The sequence below is a fragment of the Propithecus coquereli genome, unplaced genomic scaffold, assembly GCF_000956105.1.
Source record: "Propithecus coquereli isolate 6110/MARCELLA unplaced genomic scaffold, Pcoq_1.0 Scaffold28, whole genome shotgun sequence".
NCBI classification, from domain to species: domain Eukaryota; kingdom Metazoa; phylum Chordata; class Mammalia; order Primates; family Indriidae; genus Propithecus; species Propithecus coquereli.
This window is the reverse complement of record NW_012148396.1, coordinates 13,215,292-13,222,609: the sequence shown is the minus strand read 5'-3', so window position 1 is coordinate 13,222,609 and position 7,318 is coordinate 13,215,292. Positions and strand designations below refer to the sequence as shown.

General features: G+C 43.3%; 1 protein-coding gene across 1 annotated transcript in view; it reads right to left on the bottom strand.

Moving 5' to 3' along the window:
• CYFIP1 (cytoplasmic FMR1 interacting protein 1) overlaps positions 1-4,328 on the bottom strand; it is a 107,399-nt gene extending 103,071 nt beyond the window's left edge. The window contains 1 exon segment of the mRNA XM_012647968.1: positions 4,191-4,328. The gene's annotated coding sequence lies outside the window, so the exon portion shown is untranslated.
• Between the last annotated feature and the right edge of the window lie 2,990 nt (positions 4,329-7,318).

The window sequence follows — 7,318 nt, the reverse complement described above, 5'->3', positions numbered from 1 at the left end:
AAAAAAAAAAAAAAAGTTATACATAGATTTTTCAACTGTGCTGGGGGGGAGGGTCGGTGCCCCAATCCCCACATCATTCAAAGGTCAACTGTGTATTTTAGGTGAATTTTATAAAGTAGGTGCATTATACCTCATTGAAATTGTTTAAAATTTCTGTTTTTAAATCATGCTGGAATTTTAAAATTGGAATTGTGTTAAAACTATAGATCAATTTGGATAGAAGTGACATCTTTACTATGCTGAGTGTTCCAACCCGTGACCATGGTATGTCTCTCCATTTATTTAAGTGATCTTTGATTTCTTTCATCATCTTGTAGTTTTCAACATACAAATCCTGTAGGTTTTATTCAATTATATCTAAGTGTCTGATTTTTTCTGAAGCCACCAAAATGGTATTTTTAAAAATTTCACTTTCTATTATAATTATACATTGCTAGTTCAGTAGCACCCCACCCCCTTATGTGTGGTTTTGTTATCCACAGTTTCTCTTTCTGCGGTTTCAGTTACCCACAGTCAACCATCCTCTGAAAATAGGTGAGCACAGTACGATAATTTTTAAAGTTATATTCACATAGCTTTTATTGCAGTACATTGTTATAACTGTTCTATTTTATTATTATTGTTGTTCCTTTCTTACAGTGCCTAATATATAAATTAAACTTTATCAAAGGTATATATGCATAGAAAAAATACATAGTATATGTAGGGTTTGGTATTATCCAAGGTTTCAGGCATCCACTGGGAGTCTTGGAATGTATCCCCCAAGGATAAGGAGGGACCACTGTATATAGAAATAAAATCAATTTTTGTGTTTTGACGTTGTATTTTGTAACCTTGCTAACCTCACTTATTAGTTCTAGTAGTTTTTTTCATAGATTCCTTGGGTTTTCTATGTAGATAATCATGTTGTCTGCAAATAGGGATAGTTCTATTTTCCCTTTCCAATCTGTATGCCTTTCATTTCTTTTTCCAACCTGATTGCATTGGCTAAAATAAAGTTTTTAAACTATGTCAACATAATTAATCTATGCTCCACCTGTGGCCTCTATGGGCCAACTAAATTTCAGTAGCAAAAACAGGGACATATTAGTTAAAATTTCACACTTGTATAGTTTTCAAATATAAAATTTTTAGAAAACATAGCACAAACAGTAACTGTCCCCTATACAGTACTTTTCCTATATTATCTCATTTGCTCTTCATAACAATTTAATAGGTTCCACATTACTGAAGAAGGAAAATGGGCCATCCTAGGCCAAGCAACTTGCCCACCTGGGCTTGGGTGATCACTGTTGGAGCAGACATCAACAGAAGTCAGACTTGCCAGGACCAACCTGATCTCTCCTACTGGAGAAGTCTCTGTCCTTCCTCCCACTGGCCAGCTGGGCAGCCCCAGGCACTGCCTGAGCTGACCTCTCTATAAGCAAATCAAAAGCCAGGATACAGTTGGGCACACGATGAGAAGGGCTGAGAGAACACTGGTCCATCTGGACCTTGACAGGAAAAGTAACCCTGGCTTAGGAATGATGCCTAGAGCATAATAAAAATACTCATGAATCACAGGACAGGTACCTATAAAAATAAATAAATAATAATAAAAAAAGAAATACTCATGAAATGTTAGTTATTATTTATACCCAAATTCACCTTTAGAATGATAAACGAGTATGTGCACAAAGATACAGACAAAAGCATTGACTATAGTGGTGGAAAATAGTAAATAACAATAATGTCAATTAACAGGAGGCTGATTAAATAAATGATGACACAACCACACTAGGGTATATTATACAGTTATTTAAAAGATTGAGGGAAATCTGTGTATATATACTGTACACATTAACATGTAAAGATTTCTAAGATCTTTAAGTAATCAAAGATCACTAAGTGAAAATACGTGCCATACAATCTCATTATGTTACCAAGAAAAAAAAAAAAACTACATATGCACAGAAAAGACTATATACTACTACAGAAGTGCGGAAGGAGGCCGGGAGCGGTGGCTCACACCTGTAATCCTAGCTCTCTGGGAGGCTGAGGCGGGCGGACTGTTTGAGCTCAGGAGTTCGAAACCAGCCTGAGCAAGAGCGAGACCCCGTCTCTACTAAAAATAGAAAGAAATTAATTGGACAACTAAAAATATATAGAAAAAATTAGCCGGGCATGGTGGCGCATGCCTGTAGTCCCAGCTACTCGGGAGGCTGAGGCAGGAGGATCATTTGAGCCCCGGAGTTTGAGGTTGCTGTGAGCTAGGCTGATGCCACGGCACTCTAGCCCAGGCAACACAGTGAGACTGTCTCAAAAAAAAAAAAAAAAAAAAAAAAGAAGTGCGGAAGGAATTTCACTTTTTGCATACATAGTCCCAATACTGTTCACATTTTTTAATCAACTGAAGTTTTACAACTTTTCTCATCACTTAAAAATATTATTTTAGTCTCTCTTTCAGGTTGTATCCTAGAGCTACACTTTTCAAACCCTTGTATCTATGCTCCTCAGGGACAAACGAGAGTATGGTTGAATCTCAGATGCATTATGCTAAGTGAACAAGCCAGGCTCAAAGCCCACATATGACATCCTGGAAAAAGCAAAACAGTAGAAGCAGAGAACAGATTAGCGGCTACGGGAAGCTGAGGATGGGGGGACAGGTTGACTACAAGGGGCAACACGAGGGAACTGTGGAGGTGATGGAACTGTTCTGTATCTTCATCGTGGGGGTGGTGGTCACACGAGTCTACGCATTTGTCAAAACTCATTGAATTGTATAGCAAAAAGTGAATTTTACCATATGCAAATTTAAAGATAAATTTAAACACACACACACACACTTCAGGGACACATTTTCTTTGACTGACTTCTCAGCACACGAACGCATTAACACAGGAAATGCTCTCTGCAGCTCTGCCTTGTCCTCTGTCACAGCGAGGATGCCGCTGCGGGAGGAGGGCAGCGGGGAATCCCACAGCACTGCACAGTCTGCCTACTGAATTCCTACAAACGCACACCTGCCATGGCCCACGTTTACTTGAAATATGATTAGTGCTTTCAGGCTCTGTGCCTGTAGATCCAGGCTTTACATGGAAAACCATTAGCCACCCGCAGGGATAAAGGACAGCACTCCTTGGTCCGTGAGCGACTGCAGCTCAGGCTGCGGAACCTGGCCAGGACTCGGTAGCGCCATCCCCAAGTCGGCAAGCCCAGCAACCCGAGCCTCGGTTCCGGGGATCACCGCTGCTTCAGTCACGCATCATTTGAGGAACCGTGTTAGAAGACGGCCAAGAAATACCACTGGGCTTACGAGGCAGCGAAAATCTGTCCGATGTGGCACACTACAGAAACCCTCCCCTACAGAAAAAAAGACATTCCAAAGTCTCCGACGCCCGATCTGCGAGCGCAGATCACCCGGCAGTGGGTCGACTGCAATCTCTATCCATACCGTTTAGACCTAACAGCAGAGTTGACATCGTCCGGACGCCTCTCACGGCTTAAAAACGCTCCTTACATCCCACTTCCTAAATATTCTTCCACCCTTTTTCCTCGCACCCCCAAAGTGCTGCAAATTAAACTGAAGCATTTCAGGCTTAAAATATACAATTCAGATGGCTGTGCGGAACAGTGCTGCCCACGTAACAATCGCGTTTCCTAACAAAGCCCAAAACTCAGCTCCAAAAATCTGTGGAATGGTTTCGTTTGACCACGATCTCCCGCCTCTCCTCGGAGCGGGGCGGGGCACGAAACAAAAACGGGTTCAGGTGTGGTCGCACGACCTTAGAGCAAGGCTAACAATCCGTCTGCTCCTTACTTTCCAACAATAACATGCAAAACAGCGATGCATTCCTTCCCCATTGGAGTTCTGCCACGTGCCGAGGACGCGGGATCCAGGATGCGGGATCAGGGGCCGCGGGGGCGGGGAGCTCGGGATCAGAGGCCAGGTGCCGGGGGCAAGAGGGACTAGGCCCCCTCGTGTGTGGGACCGGGAGGCCCGGGGCCGCGAGGGCCGGGAGCTGGGGGACGCGAGGCCCAAGGCGACCCCGGGAAGCTGCGCCGCCTGGGAGGCCTCGCCACCGAGAGCCAAGTCCCAGCCGTTCGTGGGGCCCTGTCCCGGCCCCGCCGCCACCCTGCCCGGCCCCGGTTCCGAGGGCAGCCCGGACCCCACGGAGAGTGCAGGGAGCAGGAGCAGCGCCGTTCCTCACCTGGGTCCGCGGCGGCGGCGGCTCGGGGGTCCCGGGCGGGTTCTGGGAGTTTCCAGCCCGAGTGAGTCACTCGGGCGGGCCGGGAATGCGCCAGGAAACACTCGGCCTCCTCCCCTTCCTCCCAGGGCGGGGGCTCTCCCGGCTCGGCCTCTTCCTCCTGGCGCTCCTCCCTCCGGGCCGAGGCCCTGTCCGCTCCCTCCTCCCGGCGGGGCGTCCCCCGCCCCTTCCTCGCCTCCCAGTGCCGCGGCAGCGCACGGTCAGCGGGAAGGAGTCGTCTGAGCGGCCCTGGCCGCGCTCCCCGCCGGCCGCCGAAGGTGTTCTGCCAGGCGGAGAGCCCCGAGGGTCACCTGCCTGCCCACACGACCTCAGCTTGCGCGGGACAGGGGCGAAGCAGGCGTGAGGTCCTCCCGGCTCACGGCCCAGAGGGAACGGGGGTCCGCCCCCTGTCCCGGGACTCCACGGGGCAGGGCGCGCAGGTGTCGCGCCGGCGCCAGGGAGGAAACTCGCACACCTGCGCTCGGCGGGCGGGCGCGGGGCAGGTGCGGCAGGTACACGCCGTGGGAGCCTACTGGGAGAAAATGACCCCGATGCGGCGCAGCAGTGATCACATCTCTACAACCCCCACCTCCCCTCTGAGCCATGGGCACACGAGTGCGCAGACTTGTGGGAATGGCTAGTAGAAGAAAACTTGATTTGAACTAGTCCCAAAAAACAATCTTGAGAGAGGCCAGGTAACATACCTCATATGGAAACGCTGAATGGAGTGAGCTTGTCACAAGCATGCTTAGAAAAATTGCCCTAAACTCCCCAAGCCAACCCCAAGTACCTCACTCCCCCTTCACTCCCGACCCGGGTTCTTGCGGAAAACAGTAATGATGAGCATCAGGTATTCTAGTATAGCCTCTAGATTTTGAAAACCACAAAAGGGTCAATTGCCCCCGGCTGTGCTCTGGGTAAGGCGAAAAGTTAGCCAATGGATCCTGGCCAGCGGATTGAGACAATCTACCAGTTGACTCAATATTCAGAGATCACTTTCTCTGGACTCTACTGGAGGTTCCTCACACTCCTGCACAAAACAGGAGTTTTGAATAACATTCTCGTTCCCAGCCCACACATTTTCAATCAGTAGATTGCTGCTTTTCTTTGCCCAGGACTCAGATTCTAAAGATTTTTTACACTATAGGTGAAGTGATAGAACACAAATTCAAGGTATATTGTGATAATTTTAAAATATTGTAATCCCTAGAGCAATGAATTAAAAAAAGTATAGCTAAAAAAATTCAAGAGGAGATAAAGTAGAATATTAAAATACATTTAATCCAGAAGAAGGCAGGAAAGAAGGAACAAAAAGCACATAAGACAAACAGAAACAAAGAGCAAGCTGTTAGATTTAAATCTAACTGTATTAGTAGTTACATTAAATGTAAATGGACTAAATACATAATCCATTTACTAAATGTAAATGTATACTATATGTAAATGAATTAAAACACAGAAATTATCACATTGGATAGAAACAAGACCCAAATACATGCTGTTTAAAAAAGACATAATTTAAATATAACGACACAAAGAGGCTGAAATTAAAAAGATGCAAAATGATTTATCATACACAAACTAATCATCAGAAAGTTGGTGTGACTATATTAATATCGAAGTAGACTTCAAGTCAAGGAGCACCACCAGAGATAAAAAAGGACATTTAATAAAGATAAATGAGCTAATTCATTAAGAAAAAATAAATTTTAGTGTGTATATATATCAAGTAAGTTTTGAAATACTTGGAAAAATGGATAGAATGAAAAGAAGAAATAGGCAAATATATACCTTGTAATTAGAGATTTTAACTAATCTCTATTAGTAATTAAAAGGCAGGCAGGCAGACACAAAAAGAAGTAAAGATACAAGAAAATTTAAAAATAATTAATCTACTTGAACTTAATGGTACCTCCACAAAACAGAATGCAGAATACCTTGTATAGAAGGAACAAACATTTTATACTGAAGACCTCAAGCTATTACTGACAGTAATTAAAATTTTCAAATACACACGTAACATTGACAAAATACACCACATGCTAGGAAGTAAAAAAAGTCTCAATAGATTTCAAAGGATTGAAATCACATACAGTGGTCCCCCCTTATCCTCAGGGGAGAGAATCCAAGAGCCCTAGTGGATGCCTGAAAGCTATACTGTATATTCTGTGTGTTTTCCTGTACATACCTATGATAAAATTTAATTTATAAATTAGGCGCAATATGAGATTAACAGCAATAATAAAATAGAACAATTATAACACTATAATATAAAAGTTATGTTTTGCTTTCCATGGTTTCAGTTACCCAAGGTTTGGAAATAGGTGAGTACAGTACAGTACTTATTTAGAAACAACCATTTAAAGCCTCTGGAAAGGGTGTAAGGGCAAACAACCATCGAAGAAACATCTGTAGAAATGGGAGCACTGTAGAGCAATAGAACAGAGTAGTGAACAAAAAGTACACATTGTATGGTCAACTGATTTTCAGTTAAGATGCTAAAGGAATTCCATGGAGAAAGAAAGGACTTTTTTTTAAAAATAGTGATGTAATAACTTCATAACCTTGTGGAAAAAAACTGAACCTTGACCCCCTACCCCACACCATACACAAAAATTAACTAAATGTGGATCATAGACCTGAATTTGAAAACTAAAGATACATAGCTTCTAGAAGAAAACATAAGAGAATAATTTCACAATCTTGGGGCAGAGGTAGGCAAAGATTTCCTGGAACAGAAAAAGTACTAACCAAAAGGGTTAGAAAAAAATGATCAATTGACTTGATCAAAATTTTAAAACTTCTCATCAAAAGATAATGTTAATAGACTAAAAACCCGAGGCACAGACAATATTGCAAGACAATATTGTAATACATAAAACTGACAAAGGGCTTGTATCCAAAATATATAAAGAACCCCTACAAATAAAAAAAAATGACAATCTAGGAAAATTAGGGCAAAAGATTTTAACCGACGCATAAGAAATTTTGGAAGTCTTTTACAAAATTAAACATACATATATCCTATGACAAAGTAATTCTACTCCTAGGTATTTAATAGAAATAAAAATTAGGCCAGGCATGGTGGCTCA